The sequence below is a fragment of the Entelurus aequoreus genome, linkage group LG04 (genome assembly GCF_033978785.1).
Source record: "Entelurus aequoreus isolate RoL-2023_Sb linkage group LG04, RoL_Eaeq_v1.1, whole genome shotgun sequence".
Lineage (NCBI taxonomy): Eukaryota > Metazoa > Chordata > Actinopteri > Syngnathiformes > Syngnathidae > Entelurus > Entelurus aequoreus.
In genome coordinates, this window is record NC_084734.1 from 23,283,423 (window position 1) to 23,300,183 (window position 16,761).

The 16,761-nt window shown below is 38.6% G+C and overlaps 1 long non-coding RNA gene across 1 annotated transcript in view; it reads left to right on the top strand.

Moving 5' to 3' along the window:
* Positions 1-2,378: 2,378 nt before the first annotated feature.
* The window catches only part of LOC133647766 (uncharacterized), a 126,084-nt gene continuing 111,701 nt past the window's right edge, over positions 2,379-16,761 (top strand). The window contains exon 1 of the long non-coding RNA XR_009825767.1: positions 2,379-2,696. This is a non-coding gene — a long non-coding RNA (uncharacterized LOC133647766). The remainder of the gene's footprint in view (positions 2,697-16,761) is intronic.

Genomic DNA, 16,761 nt, shown 5'->3' on the forward strand with positions numbered 1-16,761 from the left:
TAGTTTAAAGTTATCTTCATTGAAAAGTACAGTGCTTTTCCTTCAAAAATAAGGACATTTCAATGTGACCCCAAACTTTTGAACGGTAGTGTATATCTATATACATGTATATATTTTTATACATTATATTGCCAAAAGTATTTGGCCACCTGCCTTGACTCACATATGAACCTAAAGTGCCATCCCATTCTTAACCCATAGGGTTCAATATGATGTCGGTCCACCTTTTGCAGCTATTACAGCTTCAACTCTTCTGGGAAGGCTGTCCACAAAGTTGCCGAGTGTGTTTATAGAAATGTCCCACCACTCTTCTAAAAGCGCATTGGTGAGGTCACACACTGATGTTGGTTGAGAAGGCCTGGCTCTCAGTCTCTGTTCTAATTCCTCCCAAAGGTGTTTTATTGGGTTCAAGTCAGGACTCTGTGCAGGCCAGTCAAGTTAATCCACAACAGACTCTGTCATTCATGTCTTTATGGACCTTGCTTTTTGCACTGGTGGACAGTCATGTTGGAAGAGGATGGGGCCCATTCCAAACTGTTCCCACAAGGTTGGGAGCATGGAATTGTTTAAAATGTTTTGGTATCCTGGAACATTCAAAGTTCCTTTCACTGGAACTAAGGGGCCAAGCCCAACTCCTGAAAAACAATCCCGCACCATCATTCCACCTCCACCAAATTTCACACTCGGCACAATGCAGTCCGAAATGTACCGTTCTCCTCGCAATCTCCAAACCCAGACTCGTCCATCAGATTGCCAGATGGAAAAGCGGGATTTATAGATTTATAGAGCTCAGTGGTGACGTGCTTTAGACCACTGCATCCGAAGGTTTGCATTTGACTTGGTGATTGGGGGCGGTATAGCTCGGTTGGTAGAGCGGCCGTGCCAGCAACTTGAGGGTTGCAGGTTCGATCCCCGCTTCCGCCATCCTAGTCACTGCCGTTGTGTCCTTGGGCAAGACACTTTACCCACCTGCTCCCAGTGCCACCCACACTGGTTTGAATGTAACTTAGATATTGGGTTTCACTATGTAAAGCGCTTTGAGTCACTTGAGAAAAAGCGCTATATAAATGTAATTCACTTCACTTCACATTTCTGGCTTGGATGCAGCTGCACGGCCATGAAAACCCATTCCATGAAGCTCTCTGCATACTGTATGTGGGCTAATTGAAAGGTCACAAGAAGTTTGGAGCTCTGTAGCAACTGACTGTGCAGAAAGTCACCGACCTCTTTGCACTATGCGCTTCAGCATCCGCTGACCCCTCTCTGTCAGTTTACATGGCCTACCACTTCGTGGCTGAGTTGCTGTTGTTCCCAAACTCTTCCATTTTCTTATAATAAAGACGACAGCTGACTTTGGAATATTAGGAGCGAGGAATTTTCATGACTGGATTTGTTGCACAGGTGGCATCCTATGACAGTTCCACGCTGGAAATCACTGATCTCCTGTGAGCGGCCCATTCTTCACAAATATTTGTAGACACCTAAGTGCTTGATTTTATACACCTGTGGCCGGGCCAAGTGATTAGGACACCTGATTCTGATTATTTGGATGGGTGGCCAAATACTTTTGGCAATATATACATATATATAGATATATATACACACACGTATGTGTGTGTTATTTAAAATGGCTGACTTTTTTCACTTGTGTTACCTTCAAATTTTGCTTGTATAAAATATGACATACAAGTCTGTATCCTGCATGCATAGCCACACTTAAGTATGCATCTTGGCACAGTAAGCAATAGTCAAACTGAATTTCAGATAAAACAAAACATCCATCCATCCATCCATTTTTTACCGCTCATTCCCTTCGGGGTCGTGGGGGGCGCTGGAGCCTATCTCAGCTACAATCGGGCGGAAGGCGGGGTACACCCTGTACAAGTCGCCATCTCATCACAGGGCCAACACAGATAGACAGACAACATTCACACTCACATTCACACACTAGGGCCAATTTAGTGTTGCCAATCAACTTATCCCCAGGTGCATGTCTTTGGAGGTGGGAGGAAGCCGGAGTACCCGGAGGGAACCCACGCAGTCACGGGGAGAACATGCAAATTCCACACAGAAAGATCGGGATTGAACCCAGGACTACTCAGGACCTTCGTATTGTGAGGCAGACGCACTAACCCCTGTTCCACCGTGCTGCCCAAAAAACAAAAAAAAAGGAAAAAAACAAAACATACTCTCCAAAAAAAATCCCACTTGGTAGTTGTTTTGTTAACTTACGTATTACTTTACCTTCTTTTTAAGCGGATTCTGATTGGCTAAAATGGTTGTGGTTAGGGATTATAGCGCCACCTGTTGCTTCGGAGTGCATAATAGCCTTATGAAATGGTAAAATGATAATAAAAAACATGCACCGAAGTGTGTACATTTCCATGATTATGATTATAATATGTAAGTTATATTAAGTAAAATCATCGAGGCTTATCCCGGCGCGAGAGCTCTTCTTCCTTCTCCCCAGTGAGCGTGTTCCGTGTCCACGCCGGGGGAACGTTCACTCGGTGGCCGGCGTCTCTGGACGTCATCCATTCCAAACCCTTTTCACTCGCGTTTTGGGACGTCGCCATCCACACACCATTCATTTATCATCCGCGGACAAACTTCTGTCTGCCCAAAGACCCATGAATCCTGCCAAGTGCGGAGCTGCGACGCTGCGCTGCTTTTTTTTTGATGAGGACGCAGTCAATGTGAGTAACACGCCAATGTTGACATGTGCCGCGACGAGCTTTTCGTCTTCTTGTTGTGAATCGACGCAATCTGTATTTCTTTTAACCTTTTAAATTACTATTACCCGTTTTAAAATAATCCCTAGGTTTAGTTTGGTAATGTAGTTTGATGACACCCGGAGAGAACACACAGAAGCTAATACAAATAACAAAAGAAATGAACAAATTAAAAAGATGGTTTAACAAAAAACAATCTCAGTAAGACTAAAATAATGCTATTTGGTAACAGAAGAAGAGAAAGGCAAACACAAATACAGATAGACGGAGTAAATATTGACAGAGTAAAAGAAAACAGATTTTTGGGTGTAATAATAGATGATACAATGAATTGGAAATCTCATGTAAAAAATATACAACATAAAGTAGCAAGGAACACATCAATAATGAACAAAGCAAAACATGTTCTAGACCAAAAATCACTTTATATTCTCTACTGCTCACTAATGTTACCATATCTGAGTTATTGTGTAGAAATATGGGGAAACAACTAGAAATGTGCGCTTCATTCACTAACTGTGTTACAAAAAAGATCAATTAGAATAATACATAATGTTGGATATAGAGAACATACAAACCCTCCATTTATTAAATCACAATTATTGAAATTCAACGATTTGGTGCATTTGCAAACAGCTAAAATGATGTACAAAGCAAACTATAACCTGCTACCCAAGAATGTACAACAATTATTCTCAACAAAAGAGGAGATATATAACCTTAGAAGAAAATCTAATTTAAAACGTTAGTATGCTCGTACAACACTTAAAACCTTTAGTATATCAGTATGTGGAATTACATTATGGAACGGATTAACCAAATAAATCAAACAAAGCACCAATATGATTCAGTTTAAGAGATGGTTCAAACTACACGTGTTCACAAAGTACACAGAACAATAATTATGTGTATGCTTATGGTGTATTATGGTATATTATTTATGAATTATTTTTTTGTTCACTGTTCTGTTACAGAGAACAAGGACATTGGATAAATGGTAAATGGATTATACTTGTATAGCACTTTTCTATCTTCAAGGTACTCGAAGCGCTTTGACACTATTTCCACATTCACTCATTCACGCACACATTCACACACTGATGGCGGGAGCTGCCATGCAAGGCGCTAACCACGACCCATCAGGAGCAAGGGTGAAGTGTCTTGCTCAAGGACACAACGGACGTGACTAGGTTGGTAGAAGGTGGGGGTTGAACCAGGAACCCTCAGGTTGCTGGCACGGCCACTCTCCCAACTGAGCCACACCGTCCCGATAAAATTGCTATGGTATGAAAAGGGGTAGGATGAAATAAGCTCTGCTTCTTCCTACTCCTTTTCGGACGTGCTGTAATGAAACAACTGGAATTGTGTGATGCATTACGTTGTAATGCATGTTCGAAATAAACTGAAACTGAACTGAACTGGTTAATAATGAGGTTTGCTTTTGCACTTTCCACTTTTTACAAGCACAATTTAACTGAGCATTGTTATTTTTTATCACTTTGCATACCACATATTATGCAGGTGTACCCACTATTGTCGGCAGTGAGATGCCACTCAGGCTTCAGTGACAGCTGAGGAGCTAAAATATCATCGCTACATCATTAATGAAGCACAGCCTAACAATGAGAAGGAGGCTCCAGTGAGCATTCATACTCAAATTCACACCTAGACTCGGCGGGGCGGTTGCTGGTTGTTCCATCTCCATCGTTGGGGTCCCTGCGGGTGGGGTGGGGTGGGGGGGGGGGGGGGCTCGTGGGGGCCCGGTTGCCGGTGGGGCGGGGGCGGTCTTCCTGTCCGGTTGCGGGGGGTCTACGGGCCCCTCGGGCGGGGCGTCCCGCCTTTCTGTCCGTGTGGGGTGTGGTCTCTCGCTGGCTTGGGGTCTGGCTGCCCCCTGCTTTTCTCGTGCCTTGTCCTCTGCCGGGTGCGTCTGTCTGCGGCCTGCTGCTGGCCCTTGTGGGCGGCGCGGTGGGCCAGGCTCTGGGGTTCCTGTCGCTGTCCGGCTTGGCTGCGTGGGGGCGGTGGCCCCTGGTTCCCTGGGCACCACACCTACTGTTTGTGGGATGGGCTCTCGGGGAGGCTGGGGCCGTACTCTGGCTCCCGCACACACTGGGAGTCAAATGTATTGTACATGCAAATTCACATATACTCACACACATACATACAGACATACATAGGTACCTACGCTCCCACATACATATACAAATAAATACAGTACATATTTACACACTCAAAGTTCGTACATCCACACGCACATTCATTATACAAACATACTGTATACACATACTGTACATATACATTCACTGTAAAAACATACATATACACATACTGTACATATACACTCACTGTACAAACACACACATACACATACTACACATATACATTCACTGTGCAAACACACACATACATATACTGTACACATACATTCACTGTACAAACACATACACACATACTGTACATATACATTCACTGTTCAAACACACATACTGTATACACATACTGTACATATACATTCGCTGTACACACATATACACATACTGTACATATACATTCACTGTACAAGCACACATATACACATACTGTACATATACAAGTACATATGCACACATACACTCATGCACATAATCACGTTTCATCAAACATATATTAACGTTGTTGCCCTAGGGTAAACTGGGTATAACACATGGCACACTGACAAAGCTTAACCTATTGTTACTATAACAATCTCCAAGGTTAATGTAGGTTGCTTCTCTTTCTTCCCCTCCATTTTTCTGCATTCTTTCGTATCTCAAGTTATCATTACGTATATGTATTGTTGCATTTGAACAATTGTATTGTTGATAATAAAGGTAAAGTATTGGTATTGTTTATTATCAATAGCACTATTTCTATTGGTATTCATATTGCTCCATTTTTAGTGTAATAATGCTCATTGTCATTTCTGTATTTTTTTTAAAATTTTCGCTAACTGCTTATTTGCTATTACTTTTACCATCATATTTGTACATGTCGTATTTGCTGATGTTGCTCTGTTGTTGTTGTTGTTGTTGTTGTGTTTGCTGTTGTTGTTTTTGTCTCTCTGTCTAATCCCCCTCTTGTCCCCACAATTCCCCCCTCTGTCTTCCCTTTTCTTTCTTTCTATCCCCTCCTGCTCCGGCCCGGCGGCACCAAATGATAATATAAATACATTTAATAAAGTCAAAATACTAGTAAGGCAACAAGAGAAGTATCCTACACTTCTCTTTTGTAAAGTAAATCTGAACAGCCGATACGGGCATCTACATCTGCTATATGATTTGCCCGAGAAGCTGGGCAGGACATTATAAAAAAAAAAAATAAAAAAAAAAATTCACACCTACAAACCTTGAAGGAAAGCCCATGTGATCTCTGTCACCCTGAAATTAAATGTGATATATAAGAATAATAGTAAGACCGAAAAATATAACTGCAACAAGTCTGGTTGAAAATTATTAATTCTGCAGTGGAGTCTACATACAACTGACACCTACCATTCATCATGCATTTGCTCTTTCTGTCCTTCCATGTCTTGAGCACCCCCCGGCCTAATTGCAGGTTTTTTACAACCACAAGAGGTACCATTCCATGCAGGGAGGAGTATAGGCTGCTGTGTTAATGCTGCAGGTGCACAGGTGCTTGCATGGATTCATACTAGTGTGCGGACCAGTTAAACATGTAGTTTAGTTGGCACTAGTGTTGTACCGATACCAATATTTTGGTACCGGTACCAAAATTATTTCGATACTTTTCTAAATAAAGGGGACTCCAATCAACGTTTTATATACACACTGCAAATCTATATATAATGTAATAGCAGACACGATCATGTAATGTACGTTTTCAGTCAGTACAGATTGGTGTCGTATCTCAGTGTGTTGTGTGTTACAAACTCAAACGCGTGTCATGTTGATGTAGAAGCTAGCTTATATCTTTCCGTAGTTAACTTTTACGGCTAATGTACAATATTTACCATATTTTGGTAATTTATTTCTGTTTCCATAGCAACACACTTTCGACTTCCCACAACAAATGTGTTTCTTCTCCCAGAATGAAACACGAGTGTGTTTTCTAATCATGGCAGACTTGGTAATAGACAACGAAGGCGACTATTTTTGGACAAATGAGGACCACAGCCTTATTTTTTTAAACTAAATATACGGAAGATTAACTGCTGCTTATAGAAGCGAGCACGAAGGAAGAATGTGAAACGTTGGAGCAGACGGAAGCCGAGAGAGTGCGACATGGTCACGCTGCAAATCTGGAACTTTGAGTCAAGCTATGCAGATTTAATGGATTGCTTACCCAAATCAACTGGAAACATCACCGGCGAGCTGAACCAAACAAACAACTGTCCATCGAGTGAGTCACTATAATATTGATCATGATACATGCAGCACATCATGTTTTTTATTACAACTACAGTACATACACTGTCCAGCTGGCTGCGTACAAACAAAACATGAAATCATACTTTACATTTACTGTAATATGATTGTTCATGTTTTTCAGTCAGTACAGATTGGTGTCGTATCTCAGTGTGTTGTGTGTTACAAACTCAAACGCGTGTCATGTTGCTGTAGAAGCTAGCTTATATCTTTCCGTAGTTAACTTTTACGGCTAATACCGTGTTAATATGCTAGAAAAAGAGTTCCTCAGTGTTCGCTCTTACAATAACAATATTGCAACACCTTGGTTATTATACAGGAAATGAAGTATTGTTGACGATTTTTGAATTATTTTTTAAAGTGATACAGAGGTAGAATGGGTTGCTACCATTAGCTGCATTGCTAACAAACTATAAGGAGACAATTTCTATATCTTAGAATTGGAAAAAAAAAAAACTTTTGTCTTCTTGTTTCTCATAATGATTGTGAACAATAGGCAAAATTCCCAAAAAAGTGCAGTTCTCCTTTAAGCTCATAATGATTGTGTAATTGTATCCTGAATAGTTGTCGTAAACAGCTAAAATAAAAAATCTTGTATCACTGCCCAAATATTTCTGGACCTAAGTATAAACAAGACCTGATGTTCGCCACAACTCACGTTTAAACACTGACCACACAGACACCCAAACTCTCGCGGGACGTAGTTCACACTCGCACACATCACACACAACAGAACCTTCTCGTAAAGGCCCACAAACACCCGTCACAGATTGTTTTGTGGTGTTTGCATTTTTTGTGACTTTTCTCAACCACCTTACATAAACGCCATGTTTGTTTTGATGACGCCACAGAGGGAAAAATAGACTCAATGTTTAAAATCTTTATTATTACAAGTGCTAAACTTCGTATATGGTCCGCCGTTCTTAAATCCAATGTTTTCCTCTTTCTATAATCGATAAAATTGATCGATTCTTTTTTGAAACAATACTGGATCGATCCCTATCTCTTGGAAGGCAAACTTGCAGAGCATGGATCAATATACTTGAAATTTAGTAATACAAATTTCAGAGTTCAAATCATGATATCTGCGTGGCTTTCTGCAGCAACGCTTACCAATAATTCTCCAATTAACGCCTCTGTTTTATTACCTGCAAAGTCTCCTCCAGTCGGTGGGTGTGTGGTCTGTGTGGCTGTAGGCCTTTTGAATGTTAAAATGGCCGACGATCACCCTTATTTAATAGTGGCAACCAAAATCGAGATTGTGATTAAAATTCTATTAATTTTGAGGATTTGAAGTTTGAGTGGTCGTCTTCCTGCAGCTTTACCTCTGTGTGCGCTTTAAAATGTTGATTGCACTACTAAGTTGTCGGTTTGAAACTCATGCATGCTACACTTGAACCCATCTGCAGTATTAATGCTGGCTTAGCAATTTGTATCCCTACCGCTATTACAACATTGATTCTGTGGCTGCTGTGTTGTGCAATGTACTGTATTTTTCAATACAGTAAATTATTGTGTTGTCTGAGAGCTATATTGTCCTTTCCCTTTTTTTAATGCACTCCAAATCATGATTATAGTTTACAGGCATGTGATTTTTCCGTCTAAAGTCGGAATTCCGTCTTTTTTAATCTCGGGGGGGAAAAAAATTATCTCCCGGTTTTCTGTTTTTTTTTCCGACCCTAAATCAAGATTCGAGACGTAGTTTATATTACGCCGTAGTTGATTGGTCGATATGTTCCTTGTGACCAATCAGGACATCTGTTATGAATGATGACGTTAATAACGTCATCATTCATAATGGTTATTACCGCCATTTTCCATAAGTAAACAATGTCGGTTCTCGAGAGAAAGGACGCTTTACGAGTAAAAGAAATTGATAAACATGTCAAAAATAAGTTTCGATGGGACTGGATGGAAAGGGAAATCACTGATACTGTTGGGAAGAAGGAAGTTACGACTTTGTTCGGTGATATTATTCAGAAAATCGATCGTCCCGGAAAGGTTTTGTGCACGTGGTGTCATGATAATATTGACTATGGATCACGAGGTTTCAAGGCTTTGGAAGTACATGCGAAACGCCAAAATCATATGAAACAACTTGAAGCAAGGAAAACGAACTTTACACTAGCTGGTTTTGGATGTCAACCGAAAGTGACATGGAGAGGAAAGATCCAACCACAACCCACTTCAGTTGCAGACAGGGTTGTTAATAATGAGGTAAGCTAAGAAATATTGGCTTGCGAAATACGCATGTTTGTTTTAGATATTAACCAATTATTGCTTTGCGAAATATAAATGGGTTTTTCTAAAAATAAAAAGCCACGTGAAAATACATTATGAAATTACAGAAATTCAAAGAGTCGCATTATTGATTCCAGTTAACAATTTATTTGAAATAAATTTGCATATAATACTATTTTGTAATATTAAGTTCTTATGTAGTCTCTTGAAACTATTGTCAGTGGTGTAACAATCTTGAAGGTAAATATTTTCACACTTGTTTCATGCAATATGTCAGTGTCCTCACATTATTATTATTTCCTATTTTCAAATATGAGTAAACAATACTAAACATGTTTAATTATTTTCATAAATGTATATCCTATTTTGGCGAAAAGAATGAAATGTTTACATTTGGTATTTTGTTATATTTATCCAAAAATCCAAAAAAGAAGCTACAAAAGCAGAGACCAAAAGGAAAATGCAGGCTGCTCAGACATTTGCAAGGAAGGCTCATGTTAGGGCTCTCCGAGAAAGCTAATGTGTGAAGTGAACTGAAGTAATGTGGTAATACTGTAAATAAACTGTAGATAATATCACTGATCAATGTGACACCTGTGGATGTGAAATGAACACATGATGTAAATATTAGTGACTAAATACTGTTGGGACTGAACCATATACAGTGATTCATTATTATAATTGGGTTATGTATGTTCTATTAATGATGTTTTCATGTCTTTAAACACTAAAATATTTTCTTCAAATGGTGCTGTCTTTGTTAATTTTAGCATGTTAAATTGGTGAAAAACCAGGAGCTTCGGGGGGTGTTGCCCCCCTTGGCCCCCCACCAGACCCCCGGAAATTTTTTCAGTCTTTTTCATTGTGGTCAAATCACATGCCTGGTTTAAAAATGAAGTTGTTGTATATTCTAGGAGTCCTTTTTGTGGTGTAGTGTAGGGAAGGTTGTTTTTTTTGCCTTATTCCTGTGAGAATCCTGCATGTAACTGGAACATTAACGAGTGGGACTATCCAGGAATTGATTGATTGATTGATTGAGTTTAGTTTATTTCGAACATGAACACACTTACAGCATAATACATCACACATGATTGCATATAATTTCTCTTTACATCATGTCCGAAAAGGAGTAGGAAGAAGCAAAGCGTATTTAACCCTAAACCTTTCCCACTTCAGAGTGTTTACAAATGCATATGTTCACTTACTGTATCCTTTTTGTAACACAATTACATCAGTGAATGATTAATACAGCAGTTCTTGCAATATATAACTAAGTCAGTCATGATAAATATACTGAGATGAAGAATATCCCGTTTTCAATAAGGTTGAAGGTATTTCTCATAATTCTTCTTCCTTGTACTTTGTAAACCCTATTAATTTGAACAACCTCTTAAACTGGATCACATTAGTACATTGTTTAACTTCTTTGCTTAATCCATTCCATAATGTAATTCCACATACTGATATACCAAACGTCTTAAGTGTTGTACGTGCATACAAATGTTTTAAATTAGATTTTTCTCTAAGATTATATTTCTCCTCTCTAGTTGAGAAGAATTGTTGTACATTTTTGGGTAGCAGGTTATAGTTTGCTTTGTACATAATTTTAGCTGTTTGCAATTTTACCATATCGTTAAATTTCAATATTTATGATTCAATAAATAACGTGTTTTTATGTTTTCTATATCCAACATTATGTATCAGTCTAACTGATATTTTTTGTAACACTGTTAGTGAATGAAGTGCACATTTGTAGTCATTTCCCCTTATTTCTGCACAATAACTCAGATATGGTAACACTAGCGAGCAGTAAAGAAAATAAGCAGATTTTTGGTTCAGAACATATTTTGCTTTTTTAATTATTGAAATATTTGTTGCCACCTCTTCTGTTGTATATTTGTAATATGAGATTTCCAGTTAATTTCATAATCTATTATTACACCCAAAAATCTAGTTTCTTTTACCCTTTCAATGTCTACTCCGTCTATTTGTATTTGTGTATGATGCACTTTTCTACTGTTACTGAATAGCATTATTTTAGCTTTAATGAGATTCAAAGAGTCTGTTTTTTTCAAACCATATTTTTAATTTGTTAATTTCTTCTGTTATTATTTGTATTAGCTTCTGTGTGTTCTCTCCTGAACAAAAAGCAGTTGTGTTGTCTGCAAATAAAACTAACTTTAAGTCCTTTGTAACTTTACAATGTCATTTATATTAAGATTGAAAAATGTTGGTCCCAGTATTGATCCCTGGGGTACGCCACAAGATATATCCAGCTGTGTTGACATATTTTCACCTCTCTTCACGTTTTGCTTCCTGTTGGTTAAATAGCTTCTTATGCAGTTCAATACCAATCCTCTGATGCCATATGGTTCTAAGTTTTTTATCAAAATATCATAAATAATTGTGTCAAATGCTTTTGTAAGATCCATGAATACTGCGGCAGCACATTCTATACCATCTATTGCGTTGTTAATTTCTTCTGTTATTTTGATTAATGCTATCGATGATGAGATATTTGCTCGGAATCCATATTGGTTCTCCACGAGCATTCCACTTTCGTTGATAAACTTGTCTAATCGGTTATTGAATAGTTTCTCCATGATTTTGGAAAACTGTGGCAGTAGTGAAACAGATCTGTAGTTAGTAAACTGGTTTTTGAGTCCATTCTTGTAAATTGGTACAATTTTTGCTATTTTAATTTTGTCTGGGAATTTGCTTGTTAGAAATGATAGGTTGCTAGTATATGCTAGAGGCGCTGACATTTCTTCTATAACCTTTTTTGTCATTACCATATATATTCCGTGACAGTCGGTTGAGGTGTTGGATTTACATTTTTTTACAATTTTGATTACTTCTTCTTTTGTCACATTCTTAAGGAACATTGAGTTGGGATTTCTGTCTATGATCTCACTCAAGTCCTCAACTGACCCATTATCTACAGTTGGATTTTTTTGTTCCAGATTTGTTCCGATATTTACAAAGTAATCATTAAATAGTTCAACTACTTGTCATTTTTGTATTTCCATCTAGAAAGTACTGGAGGTAATCTTTCTTAGCACCATTTTTAATAATTATATTGCTTTCAAGTTGTCTGTTCTTCTTTAATAATTGACTGTGGTATTATTTCCTACATGTTCACAGTTTGCTAATTAGCTTGTTTGTATATTTCTTGTACTTATTTTCTGCCTCTCTAGATCTTTGTGTTATAAGTATTCGATATAATGTATTTTTTTTTGTTACAAGCATTTTTCAGTCCTTTTGCCATCCATGGTGGTTGTTTTCCTTTTGCTTCTTACTAAATTCTTTCCATGGACAATGTTTATCATAGAGTGTGCGAAAACAACCACCAGGTAGAATCTTTGAGCAGATACAACTGTACAATCTCTTTCTCTGTTTCGGACTTATCAGGTCGGTAGTGAATTCTTCACGGATTCTTTAGTCACGCTTAACGTGAAGGATGAGGCAAAAATATAACCTTACCTACTGTAGGTAAAGAAATCTTAGTGCATTTGTGGAAATTCCCTTGGTGTTGTCTGTTGCCTCTTTAGTAATCAGTGTATATAGTTTTCCACAGACCTGCTTTCATTTTTGGTTGCCGTCTATTAACAAGTGACACTAGTTTGTAAGTGAATAGGCCATTTTTCCAAAGTGGTGCTCTCATCCAGATCCTCTCAAACAGCAAAGAGATCTGGGAAGGATAGAAAAGTCCAGCATACCACAGCGGGAGAAACACATTTGATGACACTTGTTATGTGAAGGATTATTTGTATTAGATAAGTGTTTTTTTTTGCACTGCACTGGGTATATTATTAGAGCATAGCTAATGTTTTAGTGTGTAATTCAGAGAAATCCTTGAAAGAACTGCGGCGGATAATTTCAGAAGTTGTGCTTTATGCTAAAGGGCTCCATTGATGTGTTTTAGAAACCCTACTTCTCCTACATTGAAAAAAAGCCTATTTTCTCCGGTCTTTCCATCCAATTATATACTTTTCTTAGTTTATTATTAAATGGGTTTCTTCATGAATTCTGCTGACTGAGTCTGTATGGTCAGAACAGACCATGTCCATTTTGGTCTATGAGAAAATATCAGTTTCTCATGCATTATTTTAAATGTGTTTCTATGCAGCAATGCAGATTTGTCAACAAGACAAATACTCTAAGAGGAAAACCCTTCACTGGCAACATTGTGCCTCACTACTCATCAGCTGTTTATTATTTAATTATGAGGATACTCAAAGTTCAAGCTGAGCTCAGTGGAGTGGAAAACAGTCCCACTGATTGATAAGTAGGCACCAGTTTGCTTTCCAAGGACGGCAGATGGCTCTTGGTGGTGATGCACTGATGTGTCAGGAGTTTCTTTTGTCTTATCAAAAGTGCGCACAGTTCCAGAAGTACATGTCAAACTACTTCCTTAACGTAAATGACCGCCATAACCACAACACCAGGGGGAGCTCCACTAACCACGTTAAACCCAGATTCCGAACTAACAAAGGTCTTAACTCATTCTCTTTCTATGCCACATCAATGTGGAATGCGCTCCCAACAGGTATAAAAGAAAGGGCATCTCTATCCTCCTCCAAAACCGCAATTAAAGTTCTCCTCCAGGCAGCTACAACCCTAAACTAACACCCTCCCCGGATTGCTAATAATCAAATGTAAACAATCAAATGCCTTCTGATCTCTCTCTCTCTCTCTCTCTCTCTCTCTCTCTCTCTCTCTCTCTCTCTCTCTCTCTCTCTCTCTCTCTCTCTCTCTCTCTCTCTCTCTCTCTATGTCCACTACTTGATGTCCATATCCTACCCCCCCCTCCACACCCCTGATTGTAAATAATGTAAATAATTCATTGTGATTATCTTGTGTGATGACTGTATTATGATGATAGTATATATGATAGTATATATCTGTATCATGAATCAATTTAAGTGGACCCCGACTTAAACAAGTTGAAAAACTTATTCGGGTGTTACCATTTAGTGGTCAATTGTACGGAATATGTACTTCACTGTGCAACCTACTAATAAAAGTCTCAATCAATCAATCAAAAAACATGCATAGACTGCCTCGATAAAAAATAACCTGCCATAGGGGTTGAAGGTTAAAGGTGTGTTTTCTTGCAAAAAATCACTATGTCAGTGACAGCCTGTCAAACTGCCAAGTCCCAGTGAGCCCAAAGACCTTTTGTGTGGTGTTGTGCTGACAAGCAGTCAACAGTCAGATAAAGAGGCAAGAAAGCAAGCCCAGTGGTTCAGCATTTGCCTATGGGTGGTGGAATCCGCTCTCTGTCATCTCATAGCGGATACAATTCTTCAGCTGTCAGGTGTTTTTCCAACCTCACTGGTGAGCTTTTTCTTTGGTTGAACGTGGGACCAAGCTGTCGGTCAGATTAGCGCTGCATGAGTCAATGTGGGGAGGTTTGTCGTATCCTCTGGGGAACCGCCGCCAGAAGGAGCTACAAATCCCCCGATGCCGAGCATACACACAAATTAAGACATGCATGCAGAACCGCCGCCAAAGACTGAAGTCGGGTCATTGGAAGGTTAGCGCAATTAAATCACTCATTCGGGGACTAGTTTTTTCATCTGTGAGCCTCAGCAAGATTTACAAGATATAATATGCTTATCGTAAATAATGCAAGCATGGATATGGTACAGCCCCTTAATGATTAACCCCATCTTGCCCTACTTTCCATTTACTTTGCTTTTTATCCATTTTGGTAAATTAGTAGGAAATTAGTTAATAACTTAAACACCAGTCAGTGAAAACCGCTTGAAGTATGTGCAGTTTGTAAACCAACCTACATTTATAGGGAAACGTGCCTCAAAAAGCCATGCAAATCTCAGGAGGCTTCAGTTAATCTCAGAGCAGCCTACAAGTCGATGTTTTTCACATCTAAAATCAAATAAAAAAATACTGGTAATACGTGCTCATATAAGTTCTGATATAAAGATGTTTGAAACAAATATATGATTGCCTGAAGCGCATTACTCCTAAGCACTTCGATTATAGAAAACAGCTCTTATGCTTTCTGAGCCTTGTTTCTTTTTGTGATGGCACAGATGACACAAGAGCACCAGTAATAGCAAAGTGAAAAAGCCAGATGAAAACCATAGAACCATAACTGGAGCGTGATGTGATTTCTATTACTTGTATTCCCTTTCTTCAATAGAAAAATCCCACAAAATCCTTGCCAGAAATTGGGCTATACAATAGAACTATTCAATTATACTGTAGCTCCTCTATAATTTTCCTCAACCATTAAATCATCTACAGATGTGAGGTCAATGACACAATACATGTTTCTTGGTCTGGCAGATGTCATTTATATACGATAAAATAACAACTTTGGTTTCAGGATTGACCCCTGGGGTACACCACAAACTATATCCAAGCATGAGGCTGTACAATGTTCTTCTCTCAGCATTGTAAATTGCTTTCTGTTTGTTAAGGAGTTCTTCAAACAATCCAAAACCGCCCTTTGACGCTCTGTTGTTCAAATTGCTCAACTGCATGTGGAAAATTCTAGAAAAATAACTGTTATCTGGCCTATTGAAGAAACTAGATTTACTCTAAGTTCTATTTTTCATCTCCGCAAGAGTAACACCATTCTGTCCTGCTTATCTTCCACGTGTTTTTTCTGCTGCCTTGATCAGAATGTTAATTATTAGACTCATGGAAAGGCGCGGAAAACTTAGACGTCTTAGCTGCGTCTTTGAAAGTAGCATCAAGTTGTTTTGTAAATCTCAATTAATGAGTAATCACCCATAGTGATTGCAGCTTCTCTGAACATTCTTGTACAGTAAGTAGGGTGATTAACTGCCGTCATGCTCCTTGCAATTACAAGCTGCTATTTGAACACTATGTATGTTGTCATGTAGCCAGAGAGTCACTTTGTTTCTCTGCCTTTTGGGTTATCCTGCTCACGACTAACCCATCCATCCATTTCCTACCGCTTGTCCCTATCGGGGTCATCCCTTTTTAAAACATATCACAAATTAACCTCACATATCAGCCTCTACTGTTTTACTAAACAATCCAAAAATCTATGTAGGAAAGAAAGAGCTGCTGATATTTGCAGCCTCATTTTATCTTAGTACATTCGACTAGAGCACGGGTGTCAAACTCATTTTAGATCGAGGACCACATGGAGAAAAATCTACTCCCAAGTCGGCCGGACTGGTAAAATCACAGCACAATAAGTTAAAAATAAAGACAACTTCAGATTGTTTTCTTTGTTTAAAAATTAATGTTGTTGTTGGTTTTTTTACACTTACATGTTGCGGTTAATAATATTCTATCTTTATTTGTCGTTATTTATACTTTCTGAATACATTATGTGATAATGTTCATCAGTCAAATCATTGGTGTTAATTTTCAATGTATCAAGA